Genomic DNA, 18,734 nt, shown 5'->3' with positions numbered 1-18,734 from the left:
TTGCGTTTACTGGCTTTTTTTGTGACTTACCTGCATGTTTAGCATTATATTACTATACGGTATTTTTTTTTTTTGCATGTTATTTACTTGTTTTCATCCATCTTTAAGGCCAGAAGGGACTGTGGGGACCATCTAGTCTGCCCTCGTGTGAAATATAGGCCGTAGAATTTCACCAAGTGGTTCCCATGGCAAGCCCTTAACTCGTCGTGAAGGCTAAGCTAGAGTTTACTCTGATTTCAAGCAAGGTGAGCACCGTGGTGCAGATTGTGACTTTATCCGGGCACACTAGGGGAGTGAACTGGGGCAGCTGTGCTGGTGGCTGTCATGGGAGCACATCCCTTGATAGACAAGGCCTAGCTCTCCGTCCTTGAAATTGGCCCAGGACCAGCCCCTGACTTGATGCCCTGCTTAGTCTGGGAAGGGAGTACATGTGATATCACGAAGGGAAGGAGCTTCAGTAGGCTCTGATAAGTCTTAGCTGAGTGTGTGGAGAGCGTCAGATTCTAGTTTTGATTAGCAATTAAAAACTACTTAGTGGCAGTACAGGTTGGGGCGGTTCAGGTCCATCTGCCCAAGCCCTTAACAGCCTGGAAATAACAAGGGGGAAGACTTGTGCATTCCTTGCCGCCTTCACATCACCTACAGCGCTGTCAATAACACACTCCAGTGCTCCAGAAGGCTTTCATTTCCATCTCCCAAAGATACCCAAAAGCAATATGTGCCCAGCTTCATCAAACGTGTCCTGTCCAGCAAGGCATTAACAGATCTAAACAGATCAGCGTGTCTGACTGTCATGTATCATGTGCATTTGGAAAGTTATTCTGCCTAAATGCTGCTGAGCAGGGCCAGCTCCAGGGTTTTTGCCGCCCCAAGTGGCGGGGGGGGAGGGGGGGAAAAAAAAGTCGCGATCGGCAGCAGCTCCACCGCGCCGCTTTCTTCTTTGGCAGCAGGTCCTTCCCTCCAAGAGGGACCGAGGGACCCGCCGCCGAAGAGCCCGACGTGCCGTCCCTTCCCCTTGGCCACCCCAAGCACCTGCTTGCTGGGCTGGTGCCGGGAGCCGGCCCTGCTGTTGAGGTCACTGTTAAGGTTTTATGTGAGTCTTTACAGCTTCTGCTGAAAAGCCAGGCTCTCAAGTTAAGAGCTGTCAGACTCTCCTCTGTGGATTGGTGACAGAGGGGCTCACCACACGGGTACCGACTTAACACCCACAACCCTTGAGTGTAACACGCTATGTATTAGTCAGCAGTGAAACAATTGGGATCATGAATCCTGAACCCTGTCCCTGGTGATGAGAGAGGGCTGTGGGTAGTAGTAGCTAGGGATGGGATAATCCAAACGGGTTTAGTCACTCGGAAAGGCATTTGATACAGTGGATATGACTGGAATTTGTCATGTCATGTCACCGTGGAATTCCCATCATTGGAGATGTTTAAGAACAGGTTGGACCAAACACCTGTCAAGGGTGGTCTAGGTTTACTTGGTCCTGCCTCAGCGCACAGGGTCTTGTTTAGATGATGTCTTGATCTCTTCCAGCCCTGCCTTTGTATGGTTCTATGTTAGAAACCTGGGTTGTGGGCCTGAAGTGATCTTGCATAAGCTCACTGCTAGCTTCTTTTTAAAGTGGTGTCAGCGGCATTTCTGGTGTGGCCATAGTAAATTGCTTGGGAATTTAAACAGAAGAGGTGAGATTTGAATGCCTGGTTTGATGGTGTTTGTGCTGCTTGTCATCCGATTCTGCGGGTTTGCTTTGCCGCTATGTCTAAAAAGTTGCAAAATGTTCTGTACATGTTCTTGATGTATAAGTGATACTGTAGGTCTCATCAAACCATCATGAACGCTTCAAATAATGCTCAGTGTTTATTTTGTGTGATTTGGCTTGTGCCATTAAAAAACTTTTCAATTAAAATCTCATTGAAAGTTGCTGTTAAATTGAACTCTAAGTAACACAACTTTAAGTGTGGAGTTGGGACCAGCGCCTCCGTAATCCCGTGGACTGTAGTATACGCTTAGGCCTGTGGACGACCCTCAGTCTGTCACAGATTTCCCCCCCCCCCCCACTGTGATGTCAGTGGGAAGTTTGCCCAAACCTCAAGGATAGAATGTGGTCCTTACATATTGACTGCATCTTAGTTACCATCATTTATTCAGCACCTGATTGTTTAACTTGGCAGCGCTTAGTAGGAAGAATTCTTGCCAGCATCACTGTTCGTCTGCCCTTTGCTTGTCCTTTGTCTCCTCTTTCCTGCACTCTGCATCTTCTGATTTTCTTCCTCACGGCTCCTCCCAACTTCTATCCCTGTTCGTTTTCCTCCCGCTCCCTTCCTGTTTTCATCTGCTCGGATACTCAGTGCTTTAGAGGTCTCACTTTAGTGAGATGAATGGGGTGGAGGGAGTTCTTGCCTTAGAGAAGAAGGATGGGGTGCTGGCCAGGGTATGGGGAGACCTGAGTTCGGTTTCCTGGTCCACAGCTGGCTGCCTGTGGGATCTTGGACAAATCTCTGTGCCTTGGTCCCTGTTTGAGAGATGGGGACAATGGCACCGCCCTCAGAGGTTGTGGAGGGTAAATGCATTAAAGGCTGAGATGTGCAGACACTGGTGATGGGGGATGGAGAGATTGTTGCCCCTCTGTGAGCCAGTATTTCAGCCTGTCCGTAGATCTGGGACATCAACGCTGATGTGCGGCACTCTGAGCTCCCATTTTGAAGGCTTTCCTTGCAACCGGGAGGCATAGACGCTGACCCTTTGAAATAAAAGCTCAGATTCTCTAGCCCCTGGACACGCCATGTGGCTCTCAGATCCGTGAAGCCCCCCTTATTGAAATTTGCTTCTCCGGTGAAGCCATTCAGGGAAAACCACCACAGATAAAAATTTTGGGTAAAAAAACAAAACCATAATCCCACTGAAACTTAAGTTCTACCCTGTGTTATTTCAACAGCCAAAAGTGTATGTCTACAGGGCAAACAAAGCCAAAAAGCCACCTTGTGACAGCGAGTCTCAGAGCCCAGGTCAGCTGTCTCAGGTTTGCTCTATGGGGCTAAAAGTTGCAGTACAGATGTTCCCACTTGGGCTGGAGCCTGGGCTCTGTGTCCCCCTTCCACTGGATTTCAGAGCCCTGCCCCAGCCCGAACATCTACACTGCAATTTTTAGCCCCTTAGCATGAGCCCAAGTCAGTTGATCTGGGCTCTGGGATTGTCGCCTCAGGGTTTTTTCTGCAGTGTAGACTTACCATTAGGTGATTCAGAGACTTAGACGAGGGTACCTTTTCTATGGGGCCCCCAGTCTGAACTCAGCCCTGGTGCATCGCGTGGCAAACCGTAAGGAGGATGTGTGGGGAGTAAGGACAAGGTCCCCAGCATGACAACCATGCAGTCATTCAGCTCAAGACATGTGGGGTTCAAATATTAAAAATAAGACCCAAGTTACAAGTAGTAAAATGACTTTTTTGTAGCCATCACTGCAGATGAGCACTTCAGCAGGGACTTGGCGAGTGAGCTTGGCCTATGTGTTGCAGTTCTCCTGGCCTCCTGTTGATTTGGGTTTATGTGTCTGCTCTATGGCTCGTCTCTCTCCCAGTGAAAGCTCCATGGGATGAGCGTGGCGAGGGCATGGACAGACTGCTTTCTTTACTGGAATGGACGATGCCTAGCTAGCTGTTAGCATTGGCCAGTGAACAGCAATTCCACCCCCAACTCCATTAACAGCTGTCTGCCATCCCCCAACACCCTGCCAACACCTGGGGGAGGCTGCCCAGAGAAATGCAGTGAAACCGAGAAGCTCAGTAACACATTATAAAAAGCCTCTGCAATTCACAGTGCTGTGAGACCTCCAGTGTTAGGAGTCAAAAAGAGGTTTTGTGTCCTTCCCTGGAGGATGCTTGCAGTGCCCCCTCCGTGTTCCCCTCTCCCCTTTGGCTGGACATCTCTTCTCTTGCTGCTGCTCTCTCCTTCGGGCCAATGGAGCCTCCCTTTCCTGTTCCGTTCTCTCCCCCCTTGCCATATCAAGAGCTAAACCGTACCAATCACCTGACTGGTAAGTGCCTCTCTGGGCAGGTCCTGGATAAAGGAGCTACCTAATGAATAGGAGCGCGGAACGCTTCTTACGCCCAGCTCTTCCCTCCCTGCAGGTGTATGATCCCAGGCACCCTTCTTTCCCTCTGCCAGGACACAATGGGAATCTGCCCTACCTCCCAGTAGTTCTTGGGTTGGGCGAGCCTTTCAGGCCTGCTTCACAAGTCTCCTGTGCATGTACTTGTGTGCCTAAGTGTTTTGTTACCCTCTCAAACAGCTCTGGATTTTTGTTGCAAGAGAATCAACTCCTTTAAATACTGCCTTTGGGAAATATGCCTCTGTGGCACTTCTCGTCTGTTCCTTGAAGAGGAAATACATTAATATACAGTGGTCCTAGTCTGTTTATGCTACAGAGCTCGGTGTTTGCATAAATCTAAACATGTCGGAGGGGAGTAACATTGTATGTCTGATGGAATGGTATTCAGCACTCCAGCTTTATTCTTCATGTGTAAGGAGCTGTGATTGGGCGCTGCTATTGGACTGGAAATAACGTGCAATTTGGAGGCAGCGTGCACCAAATGCAGCTTTTGTTTAACTAATTAGCACCGGAATTGCTGACTGGCTCACAGCGTCCTGGGAATCTGGTTTTAGTGCTCAAAACTTGACAAAGCTCTGACTGGTAGCTCTTCATTCTCCTCGGTATATGTTGAAGAACATAAGAACGGCCGTGCTGGGTCAGACCAATGGTCCAGCTAGCCCAGTATCCTGTCTTCTGACAGTGGCCAGTGCCAGATACTTCACAGGGAATGAACAGAATTATTGTGTGATCCATCCCCTGTCGTCCAGTCCCTGCTTCTGGCAGTCGGGCTTAGGGACACCCAGAGCATGAGGTTGCATCCCTGACAATCTTGGCTAATAAGGTCCATCAGTGGCTGTCCTCCATGAACTTATCGAATTGTTTTTTGAACCCAGTTATACTTTTGGCTTTCCAACATGAGTTGGAGCTTTCCTGGCAAGGAGTTCCACGGGTTGACACTGCATTGTGTGCAGGAATGCTTCCTTTTGTTTGATTTTAAACTTGCTGCCTATTAATTTCATTGGGTGACCCCTGGTTCATGTGTTATGTGAAGGAGTAAATAACACTTTCCTGGTCACTTTCTCCAAATTATTCATGATTTTATACACCTCTGTCATATCCCCCCTTAGTCGTCTCTCTTCCAAGCTGTACAATTCCAGTCTTTTTAATCTCTCTTCATATAGAAGCTGCTCAATACCCCTAATCATTTTTGTTGCCGTTGTACCTTTTGCCGTTCTAATATCTTTTCTGAGACTGGGTAACCAGAACAGCAGGCAATATTCAAGGTGTGGGCGTACCATGGATTTTTATAGTAGCATTATGATATTTTCTGTCTTATCTATCCCTTTTCTAATGGTTTCTAACATTGTTAGCTTTTTTGACTGCCACTACATATTTAGCAGGTGTTTTCAGAGAACTATCCATGATAACTTCAAGATCTTTCTTGAGTGGTAACAGCTAATTTAGACCCCATCGTTTTGTATGTATCATTGGGATTATGTTTTCCAATGTGCATTATTTTGCATTTATCAACATTGAATTTCATTTGCCATTTTGTTGTTCCATCGTTTAGTGGTGTGAGATCCCTTTGTAACTCTTCAGTCTGCTTTGGATTTAACTATCTTGAGTAATTTTGTATCGTCTGCAAATTTTGCCACCTCCACTGGTTACCCCTTTTTCCAGATTATTTAGGTATATGTTGAACAGCACCAGTCCCCATACAGATCCCTTGGGGACCTTGCTATTTACCTTTCTCCAGTCTGAAAACTAATAATTTTTTCCTTCCCTTTGTTTCGTTTCTTTTAACCAGTTATTGATCCATGAGAGGACCTGCCCTTTATCCCATGACAGCTTACTTTGCTGAAGAGCATTTGGTGAGGGACTTTGTCAAAGGCTTTTTGAAAGTCCAAGTACACTATATTGATGAGATATCCTTGTCCACATATTTGTTGATCATCCACAAACAATTGTAGTAGATTAGTGAGGCATGATTTTCCTGTACAAAAGCTGTGGTGTCTGTTCCCTGAAAAACTTGCAAAATCTCTTGTAAACAGGCCTCAGTATTTCATCAACTTGCTCATAAATTTGGTTCTGCTGTAAGCACAGCCACGCTGCATTTTGTGGCTGGGATTTTTTTTCCTCATTTTAGGCCAAAAGAGACAATTATTGATGTTTCTGTGTTGCTCTGCTAAAGTTCTGTTCTAAATGTATTCTTTGTATTCATCTGTGTACTGCCGGCTCACTAACTGCAGTATTTGTGAGGTTGTCCCATATGCACACTTGAAGCCATTGTAAACGTAGATCCAAACTTTAACTTTGTCAGACCGCTTTAATAGGAAGGCTGACCTTAAATATAGAATTTATTTGGTGATGTTCAGTCTCCTAGGTCCCCGAGGGAGGGTTTCTCCATTGTTCCTTTCCTGACTGAAGAGCTGTCACCTGACAGCAATTGCGCGTGCTCGGTCGTTTTGGAGGAAGTGTTGGATCGATCCAGTTTACACAGATCATTTCACCTTCCTCTTCTCACCTGCCCTCTTTCAGTTACTGAAGCAACTTGTATCTGATCCGCCAGTCCATCTTCTTTGGTTAGATCTTGTAGTCTTTCCTACGATGGCCGACTCTGGCATTCCAGATATGAATTACTAGCAAAGGAATTATGGGCCAAGTCAATTTCTTCTGTACGTTTTCCAGTTTGCATCAGTGTGCAAGTCCTGCTCTTACCCAGGCCTTGCTCTCCATCCTTGAAATTGGCCCAGTACCAGCCCATGACTTGAGGCCCTGCTGTCATGGGGGCACATCCTTTGCATCTGAGCTGACCAATATTGAAATATGCAGCTGAAATTGCTAGTTCTTACCCATGTGATGGATTGTCTGTTTGGTGGTGATGGTGCCCTCTAGGTGATTCATCCCACTTATGAGGATCATGGTTTGTTAAGGAGAGTTTTCTCCTAAATGTAATGTCTTGATACTGCTTAGCTGAAACCAGGCCTTTCCTTGTTCTAACCTACTCTCTGTTTTACAGGACTTTTCTTGTTCATAGATTCCCGGGTCATTGAAATCCTGTAGTCTGACCTTCTGTATAAAACAGGCCAGAGAACGGCCCTGAATTAATTCCTTGAGCAGATCTTTTAGAAAAACGTCCAATATTGATTTTAAAGCCACCAGGGATGGAGACTCCACCATGACCCTTGGTAAATTGTTCCAATGGTTAATGACTCTCACTGTTAAAAATGTACACCTTATTTACAGTCCGTTTGTCTAGTTTCAACTTCCAGCCATTGGATTTTACCTTTCTCTGCTAGATTGAGGACCCATCTCTGTGAATGGTACAGAGGTTGTACCAACCATTTAAATGGTTAAGCTGAGCAAAAATCCTTCTGGGCTCTGAATAGCTATTTTGTTCACAACTTGGCTGCTGTGAAATCAAAAAATAAACCAACCCCATACTCCTGTGGGCTGCTCTGAACTGATGAGACCCCTCTTCTGGCTTTGCAGCAGCACTGAACTGACCACCATCCAAGAGCTGAGCTGTGGATTATACAAACAAGGAATTAAACCGAGCAGCATTAAATCCCTCGTCAAAGCTGAATACCTAGCTTCGCCATGGTGAGGAAGAATCAGAACCCGGTTATTCATAGAAACCTATCTGAAGAATGGATGTTGGGGCAGGCATGTGAACTTCTTCCTACTGTAAATAAGGGCTCTTTTATTTTTCGGGTTAAACACAACCCCCCTGAATTGAAGTAACATGCTGGGACGTGCATTGAAGGTACAATGGGGGGAAGCATGCCTGAAGTTGGGAATTACGTTAATTTTTTCAGGGATTTTACAGCAAATGAACAACTTCCATACTGTTGCATCTCACTCAACCTCTTTCTAGCCTTAAATTGTTTTGCATTTTCAGTCAATTTTTTCAAACACAGACTAAAAAATATGTAAACCTGTCCATCAGATTGGCCTAGTTGTCAACAACTAAGAGCCAATTCAGGACACTGCCTGTTGCAGCTTTCTAGGAATACACCCCGATGTGGAGTCATGTCTTCCTCCTAGATCTTGTGCAGCTTGGGTGTGAAGCCTTCTGGCACGTTTTGCATGTGTCTGTCAGCTCAGCCCAGCCTGATCCTTGCTGGGATAAAGCAGAGAATATGTAACATCTAGATCTCTGGGGTATTTCTTCAGGTGAATAGAACTTCTCCTTCACTTATCAAAGCAGGCAGGTAGAAGGGGAAGACTGGGTCTCGGAGTGCAGGCGGTATATAGTATCCGGATCTCGGTCCGCTGGCTCTACAAAGTACCATGTTGTGCATCCTTGGACCTCACAGGTCACCAGTGTGTCAGAGCAGAGTGCCCAGTGGGCTTTTCATGGAGAAGTCTGAATAAAGGCCCTAAAACATGTCCCCCGCAGGGTCTGAATCAGAAACCATCATTCCTTCTCCCCGGCTTGCTGCTCCGTTCTAGGGGCTAGATCCATTGGTGGTGCTTCTGGTTAACTTGGAGGGTAACTGTGTTTTGTCCTAGCCTGTGTGTGGATCTCAACCCCAGAGATGGAGGCTTTGGTGGCCACTACTCTGACCTCCAGGTTTCTGTACAAAAGCCTATTGGCTACTCCCTCCTTTGTTCCGTATTACGCACCATCTCCACACATAAGTTTCACTGGCATGACGTGCGTTGCTAGAGTTAAACTGACATGTCTTTGATTGTATGCCTTGTGCCTCATTCGTGGGGTCTGCTTTGCATTTGAGCCCCTGCGCTGCTTGTAGAACATGGCTGGATGAGTAGGTATCCCAGGGTTCCTGGCACTGCTCTCGGGCTTGCTGAATTTCTCATGCCAGGAGGCCAGAGGAACTGCTGGAAGAGGGGCTCAGACTCCCCCCACCCCTCATGCTCTATCACAGAGCTCAGCTAGCTGCTAATGCCAGTTCCAAACTAATCTCCATCTGTGTGGAGGAGGCCCAGGGGAGCCCTGCCTTGCAGCAGGAATCTTGAGTCACTCAAGGACCCAGAAGTGGAATGGGCACAGTCTGCTGAAATGCGTGGTATCATTCTCTGTGCTCCAGGGGAACGGTGGCCCAGTGGTTATGGCATTAGCTTGGCACTCAGAAGATCAGGTTCAAGTCCCTGCTCCACACAGTGTGTGTGGGCAAGTCCCTTAGTGTATGTCTACACTGCAGTGTAAGCCCAGGCTCAAGCCTAGCCCCCCTTCCATCGACCCTGAAATCGCGCTGACCCAGGGTTCGAGCCCTGTTGCTTTGCAGTGTGGACACAATCTCCCCGACTCGGGTGCTGGGAGTCCTCCAAAAACTATCCCACAATCCTATGGGCCAACGTCCTTTGTCTTTTCTAGCCCAAGAACTTCGCATCTACTCTATTGAAAATGGAGGCAGCCCTTCCATTGGCTTCCGACCACCAAGCTGCAAATGCGCCACCAGAGCCTTCTGTGTTTGCGATGGCGACTGAACAGAGCAAGCCTTTTACAAATCGTGCTGCTCCGTGGGCAGGGGAGCACAGCCAGAGTTCGGTACGTTTCTGGCAGGAGGCCAGCTAAACGGCAGACTTCAGTCAGAGTAACAGGAATAATCATACAAACCAGCAAATAGCTAAGCAGCTGGCAGTGCTGCAAAGGTACTGGACCGGTGACCAGTCCGGACAGTGGGATAAGCAGCTGAATTGTGAGCCCTGGAAAACCAGGGACCAGAACCACACCGTGGGCAACGTGCCGACATCGTGCCCATTTGATGAGGGGTTTGGGTGCTGGGCACTAAACCTAACAGCGAGCCAAAGGTGGTGCATGATGACCTACCTGCTCAGCTGGGACAGTGTCCTGCTGATCCCAGAATCCAGCATGGGGACTGATGGGAGCCAGCAGCAGGCACCACGTGGGGACAACAAAATCTGCTGTTACTGAGAGCAGGCTCTGGACCACGGGTCCCTACTCGGAGGAGCTGTTTGATGCCCCTCCCAGGAACAGCCGGTAGTGGAGCAGGCAGCAGACACAGAAGAGACAGAAGCCGCCCCTGAGCCTGGTAAGTTTCTGGCTTATTAATCTAGGAATGGGAGGGATTTCCGCTCTAGGAGCCAGTGCAGAAGTTATGAGAAGCCCCGGTTAGCAATGTGTATCCGCTAATGGGGGATTGTATGCCAATGCCTTGGCGTCCTCCCTCCACCTTCCCCACCACCATGTGGAATTCTAAATGGCAACTGAGACATGCAAACAGTGAGGAACACCGTTGCAGTGAACTTTTACTGGAAAGATGCAGATTTTTGCTAGGGCCATTCCTGTTTCTTAAGAATAACCACACATTGCCATGCTTATAGGTATGCTGCTCTGTAACCAGTCGGTGGTCTACTGAGCCACCTGGAAACAGTGACTGGGGGGGTGGTAATCTGTTCCATTTACAAATCTAGTCCATTTCAGTTCAAGGTAGTCCATGCAGTCCGTAGGGGACAGAATCACTTGTCCCAAAGATGACTGGGGTTTGTAGTTTTGCCCAGAATCGGGCCATGGGTGGGGAGGCGTTCTGTGTATTTGCATGCAGCCATAACCGGGTAAGCCATGTGGAAACTAACGCAGCAGCATCCCATTGATTCCATCGTGAATTCTGGCCCAATCCTGGGTGCTGAGCTCTGCAAACTTTTCCTGAAGCAGGAACTCTAGATCAGTTGTTTTCAATCTTTTTTCATGTGTGGACCCTTTAAAAATTTGGCAGTGTGGACCCCTTTATCAAAAATTTCCAAAGTCTGGGAACCCCTGGGGGTTCACGGACCATAGGTGGAAAACCACTGTTCTATGGTAACGACAATCTTTTGTGAACCCCCAGGGTCTGCAAACCACAGGTTGAAAACCACTGCTCTAGATAGGTAGTCACATTTCAGGGCATATTTTCCTTGGTAGCTGACCAGCCCACTCCACTCATCGATATGCTGCTTAGTCACTTTGTTTGAATCGTTTGCTTGCATAAACTGCCGGTTTCCCACCAGCAGTTTGGAATAACCTCTCTTTGCCAATCAGGCACCACGAGAACTGTTATGTCCCCCAAAATGTGGAAGGCCTGAAATGATGGAAAAAGCTTTTGTGGCACAGCCACTGATGGCAAGCCCCCCTTCCCCCAAACCCAAGTAGTTTTGCAATTTTCTCAAATGAAAAATGCAGCTTTGCATGGAATTAACCAGGCTGTGTCCAGGGAGCGCCTGTGGCCTGAAGCATCCTTCTCCCAATATACTGACATTCAGTTTGTAGCAGTATCCTTTTATGTCCTTGAAATTCCAAAGGATTTTTTTCTGGGTTCCTGCAGTGAGCTATTGGAGACTGTAACTCTCTGGGTCTTGTCCTGTTCCAGGCTCCTCGCTCTCTACTGGCTACAGCACTTACACAGCAGAAGCCTGGGCCAACACACCTGCATGGACTGTTCCAGGAGGAATTGTTTCCGTGATGAACTTATGGTTGAAGTTCTGGAGAGGGCCAACAAGCAGGCCCAGTACCAAAGACACAGAGGGACATGCAGCTAGAGAAGAGGCATGCTGCAAGACAAGAGGAAAGGCTCAGGCGTGCTGCACAGCTTGAGGACAGGGTTTCAGCGCAGGAGCAGTTCCTTGCTTCGCAGTTCCCGGAACAGGAACGGCAGCTAAGGGCGGACGGAGCTCAGCAGAAAGAGCCCTTTAAGTGGCTCATATCACTAATGACTGCAAGAGTGGAGGCTCCTGCTGCATCACCCAGACCACAGCCCGAGTTCCTTGTGTGCTACCCTGAGCCGCAGTCCAGAAGCAGCTTGGAAGACTCCATGGTTGGGTGGCCCATGGAGTTAGGCCCCATGAGTGGCTGGCCAGGGCAACCTTGCTCCATGCAGCCCTTCATATTGACCCCTTTCCACAGGGAATGAAGGGAGAGGAGACTGGGGGGCCGGGGCCATGCCTCGGTAGGGGGTTTCGGTCTTGTACATGGTTTCACTGTTTGCACTTGTTCATGCGTTCTGTTTTTCTGTAAGGGTCTGATGTTACTGGTGTTTAGGTCTGGTAATGTCAGCTGTCCTGCCTGGCAACGGTGAATGTTGTAATTCCTTATGTTTACAAATAAAAACGTTTTTGTTGTACCTGGAAAGTTTTTCTGTCACTGCTTCACCTCACATGACGTGTGTTCAAAATAATAAAGGTAAACAGCTGATCGTGGACAATTAGGAATTCGTATGCAAAGACTATCCCTCGGTACAGTTATCTATAGCAAGTCACGCTTCAGTCTCTTCCTTACATCAGTCCACCGTGTGAATAACCCCTCTCCCCATTTCAAAAGTGTCATGTCATTCATAAGTACATTGTCTGAGACTTAACATTCTCCACCCCTCCCAGAAGCACATTCACAAAGGTACTATATCCCCTCTTCCATTGGGCCATGCATGTCTAATATGGGAGCACACAGCATCCCTGACTCTGTTGCTAGCTCCAGCAGTGGGAGGTGCCCTTTCTGTACCAGTTCTGCAGCCCATTCAGGGGGAAATGTCTAGCTTCTGGCTTTACAAAGACTGTAAGGGCACAGGAAAGGAACAGCATTGATGACACTGGCATCCAAATGGGTCTGTAGACACCCAACACGGGATTTCAATCTGCCAAGAGCACATTCAGCCACCATTCTGGACCTGCTGAGAGTGTAATTAAGCTGTCTTTTGCCAGGGCCTTTGAAATCAGGGCACGGTTTCATAAGCCAAGGCAAAAGGAGGTATGTGGGGTTCCCCAGAATACCGGTGGAGACAGTAACTCCATTTATGATGTCATTTGGTGGGAATAGTGTCCCAGCCTGTCCATGAATGTAGACTGCTGATTGGCGGAAAACCCTGGGATCATGAACTTTTCCAGTGTAACCCATGTTGTCATTCATAAATCTCTCTCTGTGGTCCATGAGGGCCTGCATAAGTGTAGCAGTGCTCTTCACGGTCTATGTACTCATTGAGGAGGGCAAACCTTGGGCACATGAATCCATCAGTGGCCCCAGCGTAGTTTGGAAACCCCATTCTTTCAAAGCCAGCAGTTTCTTCAGGAATATAAATCCGTGGTACACCTACATCTTGAATACTGTGTGCAAATGTGGTCCCCCATCTCAAAAAAGATATATACGAATTGGAAAAGGTTCAGAAAAGGGCAACAAAAATGATTAGGGATATGGAACAGCTTCTGTATGAGGAGAGATTAATAAGACTGGGACTTTTCAGCTTGGAAAAGAGGCAACTAAGGGGGGATATGATTGAGGTCTATAAAATCATGACTGGTGTAGAGAAAGTAGATAAAGAAGTGTTGTTTACTACTTCTCATAACACAAGAACTGGGGTCACCAAATGAAATTAATAGGCAGCAGGTTTAAAACAAATAAAAGGAAATATTTCTTCACACAGTGCACAGTCAACCTGTGGAACTCCATGTCAGAGGATATTGTGAAGGCCAAGACCATAACAGGGTTCAAAAAAGAACTAGATAAATTCATGGAGGATAGGTTAATCAATGGCTATTAGCCAGGATGGGCAGGGATGGTGTCCCTACCCTCTGTTTGCCAGATGCTGGGAATGAGTGACAGGGGATGGATCACTTGATGATTCCCTGTTCTGTTCGTTCCCTCTGGGGCACCTGGCATTGGGCACTATCGGAAGACAGGATACTGCGCTAGATGGACTGTTGGTCTGACCCAATAGGGCCATTCTTATGTAATACCTTTTATGTCTGCCACCTTGGGGCAAACTACACACCTGTTTGCCTCAGAAACCTCTACTACCACTTTATCCACCATCAATGTTTCATCACCAAACTGGTTTGCAATGGACTTGTCGGAGTCTGGGGGTAGCCAGTTTCCAGACAGCTGTAGCAACCTGCTTCTTGATTGGCAAAGGTAGCCTCAAGTGTGTATCTTTATGCCGGAGGGTGGGGGCAAGCTGCTCACAAAGCTCCAGCAACGTAGCTTTCTTCCTATAAAAGTTCTGGAGCCACTGCTGGTCAGCCCAGGTGTGCATGACGGCGTGATCCCACCAGTCTGTGTTTGCGGCTCTGCTCGGGCTACGTATGGGGCATCCATGGGTATAGTGAGTGTAATGAGCAGTTCCATGCCTGGGTACGCCTCTTCTGCTGCCGCCGCCTCTTGCTGATGGGCCAGAAAACACCGCAGAAATGTCCACTGGCATCTCACGAATGCTCTGCCCGTTTCCTGACCCAAGAGTGAAAGCGCAAGCACGAGAAGTTCTTCAGAAGGTGCCTCCTCCATGCTGGTGACTCCAGTAGCTGGGAGCACACACAGCTCGGCAGGATTTGGTGGCAGGGTGTTCATGAAACATGCAGGGTTGGCCAGTCAAGTTTTCCCACTGTGCACCGCGTCAGAGGTCTAGATGGGCGCAGGGAGTCTGGGATATGGTTGGTCTGGCTCAGGTCTGCATTCTGCAGTGTTGAGGCTAGAGCCGTGGGTTCGAGCCAGGGTTAGAAAATTCTTAACCTAAGGTTAACAATCAATGTTGATGCCCAAGCCAGCTGATTTGAGTCCCACTGACATTGCAGTGTAGACAGACCCTTCCTCTCTGCCTCAGTTCCCCCACCTGTCCAATGGTGATAAGAATAGGGCCCTGCTGAGGCTTCACAGATTTCAAGGCCTGAAGGGACCCTTCTGGGGGTCTAGTCTGACCTTCCTAACACGGGCATTAGGCCTTCCCGGCATTCGCTCCTGTTTGAGTTAGTACCGCGGGCAGTATCCAGTGGAGAGTGCACCACAGTATGTTCTGTAGTGTTCTCCATTACCATTCCTTGATGCACCCGAACATTTTGTGCTTTCTTGACTGGAGCGGCGCGTTGAGCTGAGCCCTCTGTTTAGCCTAATGGCTGGAATGGAGAGCAATTAAACTGGAGACGTTGGGGTCTGTCAGTACGTTCTGGGAGGGCTTATGGAATTGTAGGAACACAATCGTGTGGTGGAACACAGCCAAAAGCCCTCGATTACTCAGGGGCAGTAGGAGAAAGTTCAGGGCCCTGTCCAGGCATAACTGACAGCACCTTTCTTTAAATTGAGCTGAAAAGCAGCAAGATATCAGTGACAGATATTTAGTGGTGGAGCTGTACATGGATTTTTCCTACTCCGCTTACAATTCATTTGCTACTTGAATCACCAAGATCAAAGCAGGACTCCACCAAGTACACGTGGGCATAAGTAAATACCCTGATCTTTAGCTCCGGCCCATGAATAAACACTCCTGCCTCTCTCCAGTGTTTGAAGCCTAGCTCTTGGTGCTGGAATGTGAAATATTTCATGTGAGCAGTGGGCTTGGGTTTGGGTATTCATCAACTCCACACAAATGCTCATTGAGCAGTGGACAGACCTGGTCACAAACGTGCTCTTTGTTGATACTTGAATCTGCCACATGAATTTGTAGAGTAATTCCACTGCAATTTTTGATGGTATGGCCAGGCTGTTTGTTTAGACCCTGAACCAGCTTCTCTTCTAAGAACTGCCGTGAGTGCGGCTGCCAGTCTTGCTGGGTTCTCAGGCAGGGGGCACCTTCAGGCCTCCCCTTGGGCCTTTTGAACTTCTGTAGGATCTTGTCAACTTACTGCTGACCCTCAGGAGTGATTTTCAGCTGTGTAGAGGATTCTGGGCTAGGGGCCATTGGTTTTTTTGTATGCAGCCCCCTTCATTTGTTTTATTACTGGCGGATGGTCACGTGCCGCGCTCAGCCTTCCGCGTTGGTGGGGAGGAGGGATAATGTGTATGTGAGATGTTTCTTGTCTTGATGAGGAGCAGACTCAGCTACATTCATATTTAAAATGGAATTTTTCAATTCATAATTTTTTTTTTAAACAATCTTCACAGTTTTGCAGTTGGTCTCATTTGACAAGTGACCACTCTATATTTAAATAGCCTATCAGAATGTCTTGACCAGTAATGTATGCCTTTTTGCCATAGTTAGACTGTCTGTACAAAACTGAATATAACAATTGGTTTATACATTTCTGGGGGGCGGGAGGTGATCTGGGCTGGAAATAAGCAAGGTCAGTTCTTTATTCTTGGAGAAAAGGAGGCACAAAACTACCTGGCTCTTAGAGGAGATCCAATAGGTAGTTTGTGTGGCTGTGGTGAGGAGGAGTGGGGGGGGAATGCAGTGATAAAACCCTGCAGGAGATTGCTACTAAATAATGGGCTAAGGGATCTTATAGCAGAGACATAGTCACTGAATGTGTCACCCAAACTAACAGCCCAGAGCGTGCAGCTGTGGGGAGCTGGGAAGGCAGCTTGTAGGCCAGTCAGCATCAACAAGAAACTCTGGGAGAAAGGCAGAAGAAAACTCTGAGCCCTCAAGTCCTCAACTAGGGAAGTATCCGAAGACTGCGTTTGAACTGGATACTAGCCACTTGTGCAGGGATTCTCACACTGGGGTTGTGACCACTTGGAGTCACAGGGTGGTTACATGGGGGTTGTGAGCGGTCTGCTCTGTAGGGCTGACAGCCCTGAGCCCCCATTAAATTACCCCCCTCCAATTTTAATTTTGAAGGGGGGTCCCACTCAGGCTTGCTGTGTGAACGGGGTCACCAGCAGGAACAGTTTGAAAAGCACTGCACTCGTGGAAGCACTGGGTGGCAGGAGGCCGTGCGAAAGAGGAATCCCAAGGAAGAGTGAGACGTGGGCTCTACTGTGAGATGGATGTGAGAGGGCTTCCGGCTAAAGCTGGGAGTGTCCGGCTGAGGATGTAGGATCCTAGTCAGTCTTTTTTTAGGCATGACATTGAAATCGCACTGCTTCTCAGATGGCCCTTAATTGCCATCTGCACATAGGGTTGCCACTTTTCTAATTGCTGGTAACTGGAACACCCCCCCCCCACCCCCGAGGTCCTGCCCCGCACCCCACCCCTGCTCAGTCTCTTCCCGCAAGGCCCTGCCCCGTCATCGGTCGATCGCTCCTCTCTCTGTCGCTCGCTGGATTGTCTCCACCTCCCTCCCCACCCCACCTCTCAACTGGGCTCCCTCTGCTCCTGGGCTGGGATGGGAGCTGCTGCAGCCTGACAAGGGGCTGGCCCGTGTTAATGGCCCGGAGTCTCCCCATAGTATCTGGGCTTTTGATGTCCAGTCATGTGACTGGACACTGCCAGGTCTCCTTTTTGACCAGACCTTCTGGTTGACAACCGGGCACCTGGCAACCCTAAATGGCACCTGAAGCCAAAAACTGGACTGTCCAGGTAAACCCCATATGGTGGCAACCCTATCTGTACAACACAGCTGAAATGCAAAATGGCTAGTGTGGGTGCACAAACGTAGAGCTTCCCAGCGCTGGGCAAGTTTTAGCTTAAATAAAGAACCAGGATAGCATAGCTGCTGTGAGTCCACTGCAAAAGCTCTGGACCCCAATGGTTCCAGTACAGTAGCGTCAGAAGTTGGAGGCTGAGAGCGAAGAGGAGGGGTAGGTGAGGATGGGGTGGAAGCAGAGAGTATATGGTGGATGGTGTTGATGTGCCACTGGCAGTTAGAAGTGTGGGAGCTTGTCAAGAAGGCAAAGTATAGCTCAGCGCAGGCAAGGATTGGCTTTAAACCGCCCCAGGTCTGTGTCTCTGAGATCTGTGACTGTCTGTTGTATGGCGTGTCATGGAGTTACTGGTTTGGTGGCACCAGCTTGTTTACTTTTACAGTTGGCTTAAGGCGTCTGTGGAGATTATTCAGTCCGGTTCTGAGAATGCTCTCTCTAGTGAAGTGCTGCATGCTTCAAGCACTAGCTAATCTTAAATAAGCAGCCCTTACTGAGAGGAGAAAGAAAGAAGGGTCATGGGGAATGCTTTGTTGAGGAAATGTGTAGCCAGGAGCATGTGAGTCACTATTCCTACTGCTTTAAGTCAAGGGGGAAGCGCAGGGAAGTAATTGCAGCCTTCCCCTTAGAGGAGGAATGTCAGATGGAGCCATTGTCTCACCTGGGCAGGGGGAGTGTTCTGAAGGGACATGGCAAGGTGGAGCAAGGATTAGTCCTGTGGCATGTCATAATCCCCCGGAGCTGTGCTAAACAAGGACAGCGGTAGTGCCAGGAGGGGCCACCGCAACCCAGTGAGCGTTTCAGAGGTGGGGGTAAACACGGCGACGTTGATTGGGCATTCTGGCCAGCTGCTAATTATGGGGCCGTTGCATCTCCTTGGCCTTAACAAGCTTAGCTGCTGAAACCAAGTGTCTGCCCCTTGTTGTGACCCAGCAGGCCATAGACGCTGGGTAGGGGAAAGCCAGGCAAGACCGGCCTTTCCATCGGCCGGGGGCTAGTGCAGGCTCGGTCCCTGTGCTGGGCTTCTTTCTCAGCCTTTGTCCAGTATTAGAATCCCCGTCTGCCTCTTTCCTTGGGAAGCTGCCCAGTGCTCGTGCTGGGCACTGCAGTGGTGAATGCCTCCAGGTCTCCTGCCCGGCTGGCTCTAGTGGGGTGGCTTTCACTTCAGTAATAGTGTGTGTGTGTGTGTGTGTGTTTAAACAGTTGTCAGCCTGGTAATCCAGTGCATTGTGGGACTGTCTGGGAAGCAGGGTTCTTGGACCTCCATTTCATGTATATGGTGATCGAAGTGCGGGATACTTAGCTCTTAAAAGCAATGATTTCTCTAAATCTTGGCGGCGTCAGCCCTGTGTGTATCCATCTCCTTTCCCCCGTCTGCTCTCTGGAGGATCTGCTAGTGACACG

General features: G+C 48.5%; 1 protein-coding gene and 1 long non-coding RNA gene across 2 annotated transcripts in view; both read left to right on the top strand.

Moving 5' to 3' along the window:
* Nucleotides 1–18,734, top strand: part of PTK7 (protein tyrosine kinase 7 (inactive)) — an 87,418-nt gene that overhangs the window by 5,564 nt on the left and 63,120 nt on the right. The window lies entirely within an intron of this gene.
* LOC135982582 (uncharacterized) lies at nt 9,429–12,179 on the top strand. Its single transcript, XR_010599998.1, has 2 exons — nt 9,429–10,107; nt 11,422–12,179. It is a non-coding gene; the product is annotated as an uncharacterized LOC135982582 (long non-coding RNA).

Source organism: Chrysemys picta, chromosome 3, assembly GCF_011386835.1.
Source record: "Chrysemys picta bellii isolate R12L10 chromosome 3, ASM1138683v2, whole genome shotgun sequence".
NCBI lineage: Eukaryota > Metazoa > Chordata > Testudines > Emydidae > Chrysemys > Chrysemys picta.
This window is presented reverse-complemented; position numbering and strand designations above follow the sequence as displayed.